Source organism: Scyliorhinus canicula, chromosome 21 (assembly GCF_902713615.1).
Source record: "Scyliorhinus canicula chromosome 21, sScyCan1.1, whole genome shotgun sequence".
Classification (NCBI taxonomy): domain Eukaryota; kingdom Metazoa; phylum Chordata; class Chondrichthyes; order Carcharhiniformes; family Scyliorhinidae; genus Scyliorhinus; species Scyliorhinus canicula.
The window spans coordinates 13,495,039-13,511,115 of record NC_052166.1 but is presented as its reverse complement, the minus strand read 5'-3'; the positions used below and the strand labels follow the sequence as shown (position 1 = coordinate 13,511,115).

The window sequence follows — 16,077 nt, the reverse complement described above, 5'->3', positions numbered from 1 at the left end:
AATGGCCTCCTTCTGCACTGTAAATTCTATGAAATCTATGAGGCTAGGATCTGATCAGCCATGATCATATTGAAAGGTGGAGCAGGCTCGAGAGGCTAAATTTCCTACTCCTACTCCTAGTTTTTGGATTCGAAGAAAGAACCATTTGGTCTTATTTAATCTTTCAGCTCTTGGTCTGTAGCCTTGTAGGTACAGAACCTCAGGCACAAATCTGGGGTTCTTGATTAATAATCATAGAATTTACAGGGCAAGCCGGAATCGAACCTGGGACCCTGGAGCTGTGAAGCAATTGTGCTATCCACAATGCTACCGTGCTGCCCAGGAGGGGATTTCTTGATTAATAAGGGAATCAGGGATTATGAGGAGAAGACAGGAGAATGGGGATGTCAGCCGTGATCGAATGTCAGAGCAGACACAATGGGCCAAATGGCCTTATTCTGCTCCTATATCAGATGCTTTCCTTGTCTAACAATAACATACAGTGTGGCAAAGATTAGCGGTAAGCCAGAGGTTTTAAAACCCAACCAAACGGTGACCAACAAAATAGTAGAGAGAGAAGATAAGCTAATAATAATATAATAATAATCATGGTAGAATTTAGTATTTAGTTTGAGAGTGAGAAACTTGCGTCAGAAGCAATCATGCTGAACTTAAATAAGGGTAATTATAATGGAATGAGGGCACAGTTGGCTGGAGTGGACTGGGAAAGGAGTTTAGTCGGAAAGACAGTTGATCAGCAATGGCAGACGTTTCTGGAAATAGTTCATGACTCACAACAAAGATATATCCCAGTGTGGACGAAGGATTTTAAGATGGGGATAAATCAACCATTGTTGACTAAGAAAGTTAAGACCAAGGATTAAACTGAAAGAAAAACATAGTGTGGCAAAGATTAGGGGTCAGCCAGAGGTTTTAAAAACCAACCAAAAGGTGACCAATAAAATAGTAGAGAGAGAAGATAAAGATGCATGGCATTAAGGGTAAAGTAGTAGCATGGATAGAGGATTGGTTAATTAATAGAAAGCAAAGAGTTGGGATTAATGGGTGTTTCTCTGGTTGGCAATCAGTAGCTAGTGGTGTCCCTCAGGGATCCGTGTTGGGCCCACAATTGTTCACAATTTACATAGATGATTTGGAGTTGGGGACCAAGGGCAATGTGTCCAAGTTTGCAGATGACACTAAGATGAGTGGTAAAGCGAAAAGTGCAGAGGATACTGGAAGTCTGCAGAGGGATTTGGATAGGTTAAGTGAATGGGCTAGGGTCTGGCAGATGGAATACAATGTTGACAAATGTGAGGTTATCCATTTTGGTAGGAATAACAGCAAACAGGATTATTATTTAAATGAGAAAATATTAAAGCATGCTCTGGGTGTGCTAGTGCATGAGTCACAGAAAGTTGGTTTACGGGTGCAACAAGTGATTAAGAAGGCAAATGGAATTTTGTCCTTCATTGCTAGAGGGATGGAGTTTAAGACTAGGGAGGTTATGCTGCAATTGTATAAGGTGTTAGTGAGGCCACACCTGGAGTATTGTGTTCAGTTTTGGTCTCCTTACTTGAGAAAGGATGTACTGGCACTGGAGGGTGTGCAGAGGAGATTCACTAGGTTAATCCCAGAGCTGAAGGGGTTGGATTACGAGGAGACGTTGAGTAGACTGGGACTGTACTCGTTGGAATTTGGAAGGATGAGGGGGAGATCTTATAGAAACATTTAAAATTATGAAGGGAACAGATAGGATAGATGCGGGCAGGTTGTTTCCACTGGCGGGTGAAAGCAGAACTAGGGGACATAGCCTCAAAATAAGGGGAAGTAGATTTAGGACTGAGTTTAGGAGGAACTTCTTCACCCAAAGGGTTGTGAATCTATGGAATTCCTTGCCCAGTGAAGCAGTTGAGGCTCCTTCATTAAATGTTTTTAAGGTAAAGATAGATAGTTTTTTGAAGAATAAAGGGATTAAGGGTTATGGTGTTCGGGCCGGAAAGTGGAGCTGAGTCCACAAAAGATCAGCCATGATCTCATTGAATGATGGAGCAGGCTCGAGGGGCCAGATGGCCTACTCCTGCTCCAAGTTCTTATGTTCTTATGTAAGCTAATAATAATAATCATTATTATAATAGCATGGTAGCACAGTGGGTTGCACTGTTGCTTCACAGCCCCAGGGTCCCAGGTTCAATTCCCAGCTTGGGTCACTGTCAGTGTGGAATTTGCACATTCTCCCTGTGTCTGCGTAGGTTTCCTCTGGGCACTCCGGTTTCCTCCCATAATAAAGATTATTATTATATTGTCACAAGTAGGCTTACATTAACACTGCAATGAAGTTACTGTGAAAGCCCCTAGTCACCACATTCCGGCACCTGTTCGGGTATACAGAGGGAGAATTCAGAATGTTCAAATTACTTAAGCAGTCTTTTGGGACTTGTCTGGCGGAAACCAATGCAGACACGGGAGAATGTGCAGTTGGTTAAGATTATATTCGCTGGAGTTCAGGAGAATGAGGGAAGAACCTCATAGAAACGTATAAAAGTTTAACAGGACTAGAACGGTAGATTCAGGAAGGATGTTCCCGATGGTGGGTGTGTCCAGAACCAGAGGTCACAGTCTGAGGATACAAGGTAGACCATTTAGGATGGAGATGAGGAGAAATGTCTTCAGCCAGAGAGTGGTGAGCCTAAGGAATTTATTACCACAGGAAGTCGTTGAGGCCAAAACATTTCATGTTTCAAGAAGCAGTGAGATATAACGCAGGGCAAAGGGGATCAAAGAATATGGGGGGAATGCGGGATTGGACTATTGAGTTGGATGATCAGCCATGATAATGAATGGCGGAGCTGGCTTGAAGGGCCAAATGGACCTGCTCCTATTTTCTATGTTTCTATGGAAAATGGGATTAGAATAGAAAGCTTGGTGCCCGGTGCAGATACAATGGACTGACTCTATGACTCTTATGTTATTTGTGTTTAATTGTCTGTACATGGTGGACAATAACTGGAAATTCACTTGTGCCCCAATAAATAGACTGGTTACCGAGTTATGCGAGCTATGCTTGTAATGTGTAAATCTGTAAATAAATGCTCAAAGAAGTGTATAAAGATTGACCCTGTTTGTATCTTCCATCAAATGGCTTCTGGAGTATTGACAAAGCACTGCGACGATTGGGGTGATAGGGGAATGGCACTTGGTGCAAATAAGAGCATAGACAGCAAAGATTTATAAGACTTTGAGTTTACAGAGGTTTTTAGGTCTACAAGACTATGTGGGGCATGGATAGGGTGGATGGGCAGGCACACTTTCCCAGGGTAGAGGGGTCCATGGGGCAAAGTTCAGAAGAGATGTGCGAGGCAGGTTTTTTACGCAGAGGGTGGTGAGTGCCTGGAATGTGTTTCCAGGGGACGTTGTGGAAGCAGATACATTAACGGCGTTCGAAAGGCATCTTGACAAACAGATTGATCTGATAGAAAAATACAGCACAGAACAGGCCCTTCGGCCCACGATGTTGCGCCGAACTTTTGTCCTAGTTTAATCATAGAATTTTGGACAATTTTTCATGGCCAATCCACCCAACCTGCACATCTTTGGACTGTGGGAGGAAACCGGAGTACCCGGAGGAAACCCACGCAGTCACGGGGAGGATGTGCAGACTCCACACAGACAGCGACCCAAGTCGAAATCGAACTTGGGACCCTGGAGCTGTGAAGCAATTGTGCTATCCACAATGCTACCGTGCTGCCCTTAAGAAGTTAACCTACACTCCATTATTCTACCCGAATCCATGTACCTATCCAATAGCTGCTTGAAGGTCCCTAACTTTTCCGACTCAACTACTTCCACAGGCAGTGCATTCCATGCCCCCACTAATCTCTGGGTAAAGAACCTACCTCTGACATCCCCTCTATATCTTCCACCATTTATCTTAAATTTATGTCCCCTTGTAATGGTGTGTTCCACCCGGGGGCAAAGTCTCTGACTGTCTACTCTATCTATTCCCCTAATCATCTTATAAACCTCTATCAAGTCGCCCCTCATCCTTCTCCGTTCTAATGAGAAAAGGCCTAGCACCCTCAACCTTTCCTCGTATGACCTACTCTCCATTCCAGGCAATATCCTGGTAAATCTCCTTTACACCTTTTCCAAAGCTTCCACATCCTTCCTAAAATGAGGTGACCAGAACTGCACACAGTACTCCAAATGTGGCCTGACCAAGGTTCTGTACAGCTGCATCATCACCTCACGGCTCTTAAATTCAATCCCTCTGCTAACGAACGCTAGCACACCATAGGCCTCTTCACAGCTCTATCCACTTGAGTGGCAACTTTCAAAGATCTATGAACATAGACCCCAAGATCTCTCTGCTCCTCCACATTGCCAAGAACCCTACCATTAACCCTGTATTCCGCATTCATATTTGTCCTTCCAAAATGGGCAACCTCACACTTGTCAGGGTTAAACTCCATCTGCCACTTCTCAGCTCAGCTCTGCATTCTATCTATGCTATGTCTCTTTGAAGCCGACAACAGTCCTCCTCACTATCCACAACTCCACCAATCTTCATATCATCTGCAAATTTACTGACCCACCCTTCAACTCCCTCATCCAAGTCGTTAATGAAAATCACAAACAGCAGAGGACCCAGAACTGATCCCTGCGGGTACGCCACTGATAACTGGGCTCCAGGCTGAATATTTGCCATCCACCACCACTCTCGGTCTTCTATCGGTTAGCCAGTTTGTTATCCAACTGGCCAAATTTCCCACTATCCCATGCCTCCTTACTTTCTGCATAAGCCTACCATGGGGAACCTTATCAAATGCCTTACTAAAATCCATGTACACTACATCCACTGCTTTACCTTCATCCACATGCTTGGTCACCTCCTCAAAGAAGTCAATAAGACTTGTAAGGCAAGACCTACCCCTCACAAATCCGTGCTGACTATCCCTAATCAAGCAATGCCTTTCCAGATGCTCAGAAATCCTATCCCTCAGTACCCTTTCCATTACTTTGCCTACCACCAAAGTAAGACTAACTGGCCTGTAATTCCCAGGGTTATCCCTATTCCCTTTTTTTAACAGGGGCACGACATTCGCCACTCTCCAATCCTCTGGTACCACCCCTGTTGACAGCGAGGACGAAAAGATCATTGCCAACGGCTCTGCAATTTCATTTCTTGCTTCCCATAGAATCCTTGGATATATCCCGTCAGGCCCGGGGGACTTGTCTATCCTCAAGTTTTTCAAAACGCGCAAGACATCTTCCTTCCTGACAAATATCTCCTCAAGCTTATGCTGTCCTCTCCAACAATATGGCCCCTCTCGTTTGTAAATACTGAAGAAAAATACTTGTTCAAGACCTCTCCTATCTCTTCAGACTCAATACACAATCTCCTGCTACTGTCCTTATTCGGACCTACCCTCGCTCTAGTCATTCTCATATTTCTCACATATGTGTAAAAGGCTTTGGGGTTTTCCTTGATCCTACCCGCCAAAGATTTTTCATGCCCTCTCTTAGCTCTCCTAATCCCTTTCTTCAGTTCCCTCCTGGCTATCTTGCGCCCTGTCTGAACCTTGTTTCTTCAGCCTTACATAAGTCTCCTTCTTCCTCTTAACAAGACATTCAACCTCTTCTTGTCAACCATGGTTCCCTCACTCGACCATCTCTTCCCTGCCTGACAGGGACATACATATCAAAGACACGCAATACTGCTCCTTGAACAAGTTCCACATTTCACTTGTGTCCTTCCCTGACAGCCTATGTTCCCAACTTCAGCACTTCAATTCTTGTCTGACAGCATTGTATTTACCCTTCCCCCAATTATAAACCTTGCCCTGTTGCACGCACCTATCCCTCTCCATAACTAAAGTGAAAGTCACGGAATTGTGGTCACTACCTCCAAAATGCTCCCCCACTAACAAATCTATCACCTGCCCTCGTTCATTACCAAGTACTAAATCCAATATGGCCTCCCCTCTGGCCGGACAATCTACATACGGTGTTAGAAAAGCTTCCTGGACACACTGCACAAACACTACCCCATCCAAACTATTTGATCTAAAGAGTTTCCACTCAATGTTTGGGAAGTTGAAGTCACCCATGACTACTACCCTGTGACTTCTGCACCTTTCCAAAATCTGTTTCCCAGTCTGTTCCTCCACATCTCTGCTGCTATTGGGGGGCCTATAGAAAACTCCCAACAAGGTGACTGCTCCTTTCCTATTTCTGACTTCAACCCATATTACCTCAGTAGGCAGATCCCCCTCGAACTGCCTTTCTGCAGCTGTTATACTATCTCTAATTAACAATGCCACCCCCCCCCCCCACCTGTTTTACCATCCTCCCTAATCTTGTTGAAACATCTATAACCAGGGACCTCCAACAACCATTTCTGCCCCTCTTCTATCCAAGTTTCCGTGATGGCCACCACATCGTAGTCCCAAGTACCGATCCATGCCTTAAATTCACCCACCTTATTCCTGATGCTTCTTGCATTAAAGTATACACACTTCAACCCATCTTCTTGCCTGCAAGTACTCTCCTTTGTCATTGTTACCTTCCCCACTGCATCACAACGTGCTTTGGCGTCCTGACTATCGTCTTCCTTAGTTGCTGGACTACAGATCCGGTTCCCATTCCCCAGCCAAATTAGTTTAAACCCTCCCGAAGAGTACTAGAAAACCTCCCCCCCAGGATATTGGTGCCCCTCTGGTTCAGATGCAACCCGTCCTGCTTGTACAGGTCCCACCTTCCCCAGAATGCGCTCCAATTATCCAAATACCTGAAGCCCTCCCTCCTACACCATTCCTGCAGCCACGTGTTCAACTGCACTCTCTCCCTATTCCTTGCCTCGCTATCACGTGGCACCGGCAACAAACCAGAGATGACAACTCTGACTGTCCTGGCCTTTAACTTCCAGCCTAACTCCCTAAACTTGTTCATTACCTCCACACCCTTTTTCCTACCTACATCGTTGGTACCAATGTGCACCACGACTTCTGGCAGCTCACCTTCCCCCTTCAGATCCTGAAGACACGATCCGAGACATCCCTGGCCCTGGCACCCGGGAGGCAACATACCTTTCGGGAGTCTCGCTCGTGACCACAGAATCTCCTATCTATTCCCCTAACCATTGAATCTCCTATTACTATTGCTTTTCTATGCTCCCCCCTTCCCTTCTGAGCCCCAGAGCCAGACTCAGTGCCAGAGACCTGGCCGCTGGGGCCTTCCCCCGGTCGGCCATCCCCCCCCCAACAGCATCCAAAACGGTATACTTGTTTTGAAGGGGAACGGCCACGAGGGATCCCTGCACTGTCTGCCTGTTAGTTTTCTTTCCCCTGACTGTAACCCAGCTACTCTTGTCCAGTACCTTTGGTGTGGCTACCTCCCTGTAACTCTTCTCTATAACCCCCTCTGCCTCCCGGATGATCCGCAGTTCATCCAGCTCCAGCTCCAGTACCTTAACACGGTCTCTGAGGAGCTGGAGTTGGGTGCACTTCCCGCAGGTATAGTCAGCGGGGACACCAGTGGTTTCCCTCACCACCCACATCCTACAGGAGGAGCATGCAACTGCCCTAGCCTCCATCCCCTCTTACTTTACAGAATTAGCTGCCCCTTGGACCAACTGGACCTCCGCCTCTACTTCCAGTCAGCTGTACTCTAAACTCCTGGCTCCCTTCACGCTCTTTGATAAATATAGGAAATGAAATGTAAGGAGCACCTTACTCCATCCTCATCTAACTCCCTCAGTCACCAAACTCTCCCTGTAGCACTCAAATGCCACAAGCTCAGCACTCCAGTGCAAACAAAGTCTGCACTGTAACTAGCTCCTCTTTATACTGTGACTCTAGCTTCTGAAAACTGGCCTAATGCAATTAACTAATTAACAAGCTCCAGCTGCAAGTAAGTCCAAGTAGAACCTTGTTTAAAGCTGATTCAAAATTCACCTTCTTATAGACCAAACAGCAACTTTTAAGTTAATTAACTAAATAAAAGAAATACTAGACTTTAAATAAAAATGAACCCTTATACTCCCTCAGTCACCAAACTCTCACTGCAGCACTCAAATGCCACAAGCTCAGCACTCCAGTGCAAACCTGGATAGGATGGGTATGAAGCGATACGGCACAAGGAAATGTTGAGGGTTTTGGCAAAGGTTAGTATCCTGACCAGTACAGGCTTGGAGGGTCAAGGGGTCTGTTTCTGTGCTGTATTGTCCTTTGTTCTTTGTTCTGAACTGTAGGACCCTGGCCTGGAATGCATTGGATGGTCATGTCTAAAGGTAACAAAGATACAAATGAGGATTTTAGTTGAGGGGGAGGCAGACAATGTTATTGAGATGGAAATAGCTGACCTTTGTGATGGCTTGGTCGTGTGGTTGGAAGCTCATCTCTGGTTCAGATTATGACAGCAAGGTTGTCCACGGTCTGGTTTAGTCTTGCCATTTGCCAGGAAGAGGGATGGGGTTGGTGGCTAGGAAATGGGGTATGGAGTGAGGACAAAAGGTGACCATTCACTCTTTGCAATATTTAATTCGACAAAGTTTCTGCTCATCCTGTACTGGATGTTATGCCTTAATGCACGGAGCATTTGCAATAAAGTGGATGAACTAATCGCGCAGATAGATAAAAATGGGTATGATATAATTGGGATTACGGAGAAATGGCTGCAGGGTGAACAGGGATGGGAACTGAACTGAATGTCCCAGATTTGATGGGCAGCACGGTAGCATGGTGGTTAGCATAAATGCTTCACAGCTCCAGGGTCCCAGGTTCGATTCCCGGCTGGGTCACTGTCTGTGTGGAGTCTGCACGTCCTCCCCGTGTGTGCGTGGGTTTCCTCCGGGTGCTCCGGTTTCCTCCCACAGTCCAAAGATGTGCGGGTTAGGTGGATTGGCCATGCTAAATTGCCCGTAGTGTCCTAAAAAGTAAGGTTGGAGGGGGGGGGGGGGGGGGGGGGGTTGTTGTTGGGTAATGGGTATAGGGTGGATACGTGGGTTTGAGTAGGGTGATCATTGCTCGGCACAACATCGAGGACCGAAGGGCCTGTTCTGTGCTGTACTGTTCTATTTCTCAGTATATAGGAAGGACAGACATAAAGTAAAAGGTGGTGGCGTGGCACTACTGGTTAAAGAGAAAATTAACAATAGTGAGAAAGGATATTAGCTCTGACAAAGTGGAATCTGTATGAGTAGAGTTGAGAAATACCAAGGGACAAAAACATTAGTGGGTGCCATATATAGACCCCAAACTGCACTGGTGAGGTTGGGAATGGCATTAAACAAGAAATTAGAGATGCATGTAATAAGGGAATATGGATGATCATGGTGATTTTAATCTTCACATACATTGGGCAAATCAAATTAGCCACAATGCCATAGAGGAGGAATTCCTGGAGTGTATCGGGGATGGTTTTCTTGACCAATATGTGGAGGAACCAACTAGAAAGCAGGCCATCTTAGACTGGGTGCTGTGTAATGAGAAGGGAATCATTGCCAATCTGGCTGTACAAGACCCCTTGGGGATGAGTGACCATAACATGATAGAATTTTTTTATCAAGGTGGAGAGTGAAGTAATTGATTCGGAGACTAGAGTGCTGAATCTTAATAAAGGGAATGATGAGGATATGAGGCGTGAGTTGGCCTTGATAGATTGGGGAGAGTTACTGAAAGGGATGACAGTGGATAGACAATGGAAAACATTTCAAGGAACTCATAAAGGAACTACAGCAACTGTTCATTCCTGTCTGGCACAAAAGCAAAGGGGGTAAGAGGCCAATCCACAGCTTACAAAGGAAATTAGAAATAGTATCCGATACAAGGAAGAAGCATACAGATTGGCCAAGAAAAATAATAGGTCTGAGGATTGGGAGCAGTTTACAATTCAGCAAAGAAGGACAAAGGGATTGATTAAGAATGGGAAAGTACAGTACGAAAGGAAGCTTGCAGGGAACATAAAGACTGACACTAAGAGTTTCTACAGATATGTAGAAATATATAAGAGAAATGTAGGCCCCCTACAGACAGAAACGGGAATACATAATAAGGGACAAAAAATGGCTGAGCAATTGAATACATACTTTGGTTCTCTCTCCTCAAATGAGGACTCAAATCAGATCCCAGAAATGTTTGAAAATGAAAGGTTTTGTGAGAGGGAAGAACTGAAGGAGATCAATATTAGTAGAGAAATGTTGCTGGGAAAACTGATGGGATTGAAGGCGGATAAATCCCCAGGGCCTGAGAATCTGCATCCCAGAGTGCTTAAGGGGGTGGCTCTGGAAATAGTGGATGCATTGGTGGTCATCTTCTGGGATTTGAAAGACTCTGGAACTGTCCCTGCAGATTGTAGGCTAGCTTACGTCACTCCGATATTCAAAAAAGGAGGTAGAGAGAAAGCAGGGAATTAGAGACCAGTAAACCCAACATCAATAGTGGGGAAATGCTTGAATCCATTATCAAGGACTTTATAGCGGAACATTTAGAAAGCAGTGGCAGGATCAGTCAGAGTCAGCATGGATTTATGAAGGGAAAATCATGCTTAACAAATCTGTTGGAATTCTTTGAAGAGGTAACCAGTACAGTCGACAAGGGGGAGCCAGTCGATGTGGTATATTTGGACTTTCAGAAGGCTTTTGACAAAGTCCGGCATAAGAGATTATTGTGCAAAATTAACGCGCATGGGATTGGGGGAAATGTATTGAGGTGGATAGAAAACTGGTTGGCAGAGAGGAAACAAAGAGTAGGGATTAATGGCTCCTTTTCAAATTGGCAGGCAGTAACCAGTGGGGTACCACAGGGATCGGTGCTGGGACCCCAGCTATTCACAATATATATTAATGATTTGGATGAGGGAACAAAATGTAACATCTCAAAGTTTGAAGATGATACCAAATTGAGGGGCAGCAGGGTAGCATGGTGGTTAGCATAAATGCTTCACAGCTCCAGGGTCCCAGGTTCGATTCCCGGCTGGGTCACTGTCTGTGTGGAGTCTGCACGTCCTCCCCCTGTGTGCGTGGGTTCCTCCGGGTGCTCCGGTTTCCTCCCACAGTCCAAAGATGTGCGGATAAGGTGGATTGGCCATGCTAAATTGCCCGTAGTGTCCTAATAAAGTAAGGTTAAGGGGGGGGTTGTTGGGTTACGGGTATAGGGTGGATACGTGGGTTTGAGTAGGGTGATCATGGCTCGGCACAACATTGAGGGCCGAAGGGCCTGTTCTGTGCTGTACTGTTCTATGTTCTATGTTCTATGTTCTAGATGGGAGGGTGAATTGTGACGAGGATGCAGGGATCCTACAGCAAGATCTGGACAGGTTGGGCAAGTGGGCAAACCAATGGCAGGTGTAGTATAATTTGGATAAGTGTGAGGTTATTCATTTTGTAAGCAAAAACAGGAAGGCAGATTACTACCTGAATGGTTGTAAATTGGGAGAGGGGAGTGTGCAGCGGGACCTGGGTGTCTTTGTGCACCATTCGCTGAAGGTAAGCATGCAGGTGTAGCAGGTGGTAAAGAAGGCTAATGGTATGTTGGCCTTCATTGCGAGAGGTTTCGAGTATAGAAGCAGGGATGTGTTGCTGCAATTGTACAGGCCCTTGGTGAGCCCACACTTGGAGTATTGTGTGCAGTTTTGGTCTCCTTCTCTGAGGAAGGATGTTCTTGCTCTCGAGGGAGTACAGTGAAGGTTTACCAGACTGATTGCAGGGATGGGGGTCGTCACGTGAGGAGAGATTGACTCGGTTGGGATTGTTCTCGCTGGAGTTCAGAAGAATGAGGTGGGATCTCATAGAGACTCATAATATTCTAACAGGACTAGACAGGGTAGATGCAGGGAAGATGTTACAAATGATGAGTGTGTCCAGAACCAGGGGTCACAGCCTGAGGATTCAGGGTAAACCACTTCAGACAGAGATAACATAGAACATAGAACAGTACAGCACAGAACAGGCCCTTCGGCCCTCGATGTTGTGCCGAGCAATGATCACCCTACTTAAACCCACGTAACCCGTATACCCGTAACCCAACAATCCCCCCATTAACCTTACACTATGGGCAATTTAGCATGGCCAATCCACCTAACCCGCACATCTTTGGACTGTGGGAGGAAACCGGAGCACCCGGAGGAAACCCACGCACACACGGGGAGGACGTGCAGACTCCACACAGACAGTGACCCAGCCGAGAATCGAACCTGGGACCCTGGAGCTGTGAAGCATTGATGCTAACCACCATGCTACCGTGAGGCCCCGTGAGATAAGGGGCATTTCTTCACACAAAGAGGGGTGAGCCTGTGGAATTCATTACCACAGGAAGTAGTTGATGGGATGCAGGAGAATGGGATCAAAGGCAGGATGCAGGATTAGGTTATTGAGTTGGATGATCAGCCATGATCGTGAGGAATGGCGGAACAGTCTCGAAGGACCAAAAGGCTTCCTCCTGCTCCTATCTTCTATGCATAGAATAGTACAGCACAGAACAGTCCCTTCGGCCCTCGATGTTATGCCGAGTATTGTCCGAAACCAAGATCAAGCTATCCCACTCCTTGTCATTCTGGTGTGCTCCATGTGCCTATCCAATAACCGCTTGAAAGTTCCTAAAGTGTCCGACTCCACTATCACAGTCCAGTCCATTCCACACCCCAGTGTTCACCCCAGGTGAACTCACCCCAGTCCAACGCCGGCATCTCCACATCACGACTCCACTATCACAGCAGGCAGTCCATTCCACACCCTAACCACTCTCTGAGTAAAGAACGTACCTCGGATATCCCTCCTATATCTCCCACCCTGAATCTTATAGTTATGCCCCCTTGTAACAGCTACATCCACCCGAGGAAATAGTCTCTGAACGTCCACTCTATCTATCCCCCTCATCATCTTATAAACCACTGTTAAGTAGCCTCTCATCCCCCTCCGCTCCACTCAACCTAGCTCCCTCAACCTTTCCTCATAAGACCTATCCTGCAAACCAGGCAGCATCCTGGTAAATCTCCTTTACACCCTTTCCAATGCTTCCACATCCTTCTTACAATGAGCTGACCAGAACTGCACACAATACTCCAAATGTGGTCTCACCAGGGTCATGTGTATTTGCAGCATAACCCCACGGCTCTTAAACTCAAGCCCCCTGTTAATAAACGCTAACACACTATAAGCCTTCTTCACAGCTCTATCCACTTGAGTGGCAACCTTCAGAGATCTGTCGACATGAACCCCAAGATCTCTCTATTCCTCCACATTCCTCAAAACCCTGCCGTTGACCCTGTAATCCGCATTCAAATTTTTTCTACCAAAATGAATCACCACGCACTTATCAGGGTTAAACTCCATCTGCCATTTTTTAGCCCAGCTCTGCATCCTATCAAAGTCTCTTTGCAGCCTACAACAGCCCTCCACCTCATCCACTACTCCACCAATCTTGGTGTCATCAGCAAATTTACTGACCCACCTTTTGCCCCCTCCTCCAAGTCATTTATAAAAATCACAAATAGCAGAGGACCCAGCATTGATCGCTGTGGTACACCGCTGGCAACTGGTCTCCAGTCTGAAAAATTTCCATCCACCATCACCCTCTGTCTTCTATGTGATAGCCAGTTACTTATCCAATAGGCCAAATTTCCCTCTATCCCACACATCCTTACTTTCTTCATGAGCCGACCATGGGGAAAGCTTATCAAAGCCTTACTAAAATCCATGTATACAACATCAACTGCTCTACCTTCATCTACACACTTCAAAGAATTCACCTCAAAGAATTCAATCAAATTTGTGAGGCAAGACTTACCCTTTAATCAGTGTTGACTATCCCGGATTAAGCTGCATCTTTCCAAATGGTCATAAATCCTATCCTTCAGGACCTTTTCCATTAACTTATCGACCACTGAAGTAAGACAAACTGGCCTATAATTACCAGGGTCATTCCTATTCCCTTTCTTGAACAGAAGAACAACATTTGCCACTCTCCAGTCCTCTGGCACTATCCCCGTGGACAGTGAGGACCCAAAGATCAAAGCCAAAGGCTCTGCAATCTCATCCCTTGCTTCCCAAAGAATCCTTGGATATATCCCATCTGGCCCAGGGGACTTGTCGACCCTCAAGTTTTTCAAAATTGCTAATACATCCTTCCTCAGAACATCTACCTCCTCCAGCCTACCTGCCTGTATCACACTCTCATCCTCAAAAACATGGCCCCTCTCCTTGGTGAACACTGAAGATAAGAATTCATTCAATGCCTCTCCTATTTCTTCTGACTCCATGCACAAGTTCCCACTACTCTCCTTGACCGGCACTACCCTCACCCTGGTCATTCTTTTATTTCTCACATAAGAGTAAAAAGTCTTGGGGTTTTCGTTGATCCGACCTACCAAGGACTTCTCATGCCCCCTCATAGCTCTCCTAAACCCTTTTTTTAGTTAATTCCTTGCTACCTTGTAACCCTCAAGCGACCCAACTGAACCTTGTTTTCTCATCCTCACAAGACATTCAACCTCTTTTGTGAACCATGGTTCCCTCACACGGCCATTTCCTCCCTGCCTGACAGGGAAAGGCACAAATGAAGAGTGGAGGTTGTTCAAGGAACAAATACTGCGTGTCCTTGATAGGTATTATCAGGGACACAGTATTTGTTCCTTGAACAAGCTCCACTCTTCATTTGTGCCTTTCCCTGACAGTTTCTGTTCCCATCTTATGCTCCCTAATTCTTGCCTAATCACATCATAATTACCCCTCCCCTAATTATAAACCTTTCCCTGCCGTATGGCCCTATCCCTCTCCATTGCAATAGTGAAAGACACCGAATTGTGATCACTATCTCCAAAGTGCTCTCCCACAAACAAATCTTGGCCCGGTTCATTACCCAGCACCAAATCCAATGTGGCCACCCCCTCTTGTCGGCCTATCCACATATTGTGTCAGGAAACCCTCCTGCACACACTGTACACAAACTGCCCCATCCGAACTGTTCGACTTATAGAGGTAACAATCAATATTTGGAAAGTTAAAGTCACCCATGACAACTACCCTGAGACCCCCACACCTATCCATAATCTGTTTTGCAATTTCTTCCTCCACATCTCTATTACTATTTAAGGGACTATAGAAAACTTCGGCCCATATTACCTCAGTAGACCGATCCCCTTCGAACTGCCTTTCTGCAGCCGTTAAACTATCCTTGATTAACAATTTTACTCCTCCACCTCTTTTACCACCTTCCGTAATCTGACTGAAACATCTATACCCCGGAACTTCCAACAGCCATTCCTGTCTCTGTTCTAACCATGTCTCCGTAATGCCCACAACATCATAGCCCCAAGTACCAATCCATGCTCCAAGTTCACCTACCTTATTCCGGATGCTCCTTGCATTGAAGTAGACACACTTCAACCCACCTTTCTGTCTACTGGTACACTCCTGCAACCTTGATACCCTCCTCAGTACCTTACTACTCTCACCACTGGCTTCTGGGCTACAGCTTGTTTTCCCATCCCCCTGACAAATTAGTTTAAACCCCCCCCCCCACCGAAGAGCCGTAGCAAATTTCCCTCCCAGGATATTGGTGCCCCTCTGGTTCAGGTATCTATGTTGGATAAACGGTCTGATAGTTTAAAAATAGTGGATGAGTGGAGAAAGGGGGTGGTGAAGAAGAGCTGGATATTATCAGTGAACATGTGAAAACAATGTTGTACTTTTGGCTAAAAGGGAGGAAGGAACCTGCTTCCATCACAGTTATGTGACAATTTACAAATTCCTCCGTGCACACGCTTTGTGTGAGCCAGTCATGTTGTTACTGTTGAGACAAACAAAGTTAACTCTACTGAAAGTCATATGGGTTCAACATTTAAAAAAAAAATTTAGAGTACCCAATTCATTTTTTCCAATAAAAGGGCAATTTAACCGAGCCAATCCATGTACCCTGCACATCTTTGGGTTGTGGAGGTGAAACCTACAGAAACACGGGGAGAGCGTGCAAACTCCACACGGGCTGGGATCGAACCTAGGACCTCGAAACCGTGAGGCAGCAGTGCTAACCACTGTGCCACCGTGCTGCCCATGTCTATGTAAACGCTGTTTCTCTCTATGCAGGTGCTGCCAGCCTTGCT

General features: G+C 45.9%; 1 protein-coding gene across 3 annotated transcripts in view; it reads left to right on the top strand.

Annotated features, from left to right (window-relative positions):
* Nucleotides 1–16,077, top strand: part of exd3 (exonuclease 3'-5' domain containing 3) — a 617,516-nt gene that overhangs the window by 347,666 nt on the left and 253,773 nt on the right. The window lies entirely within an intron of this gene.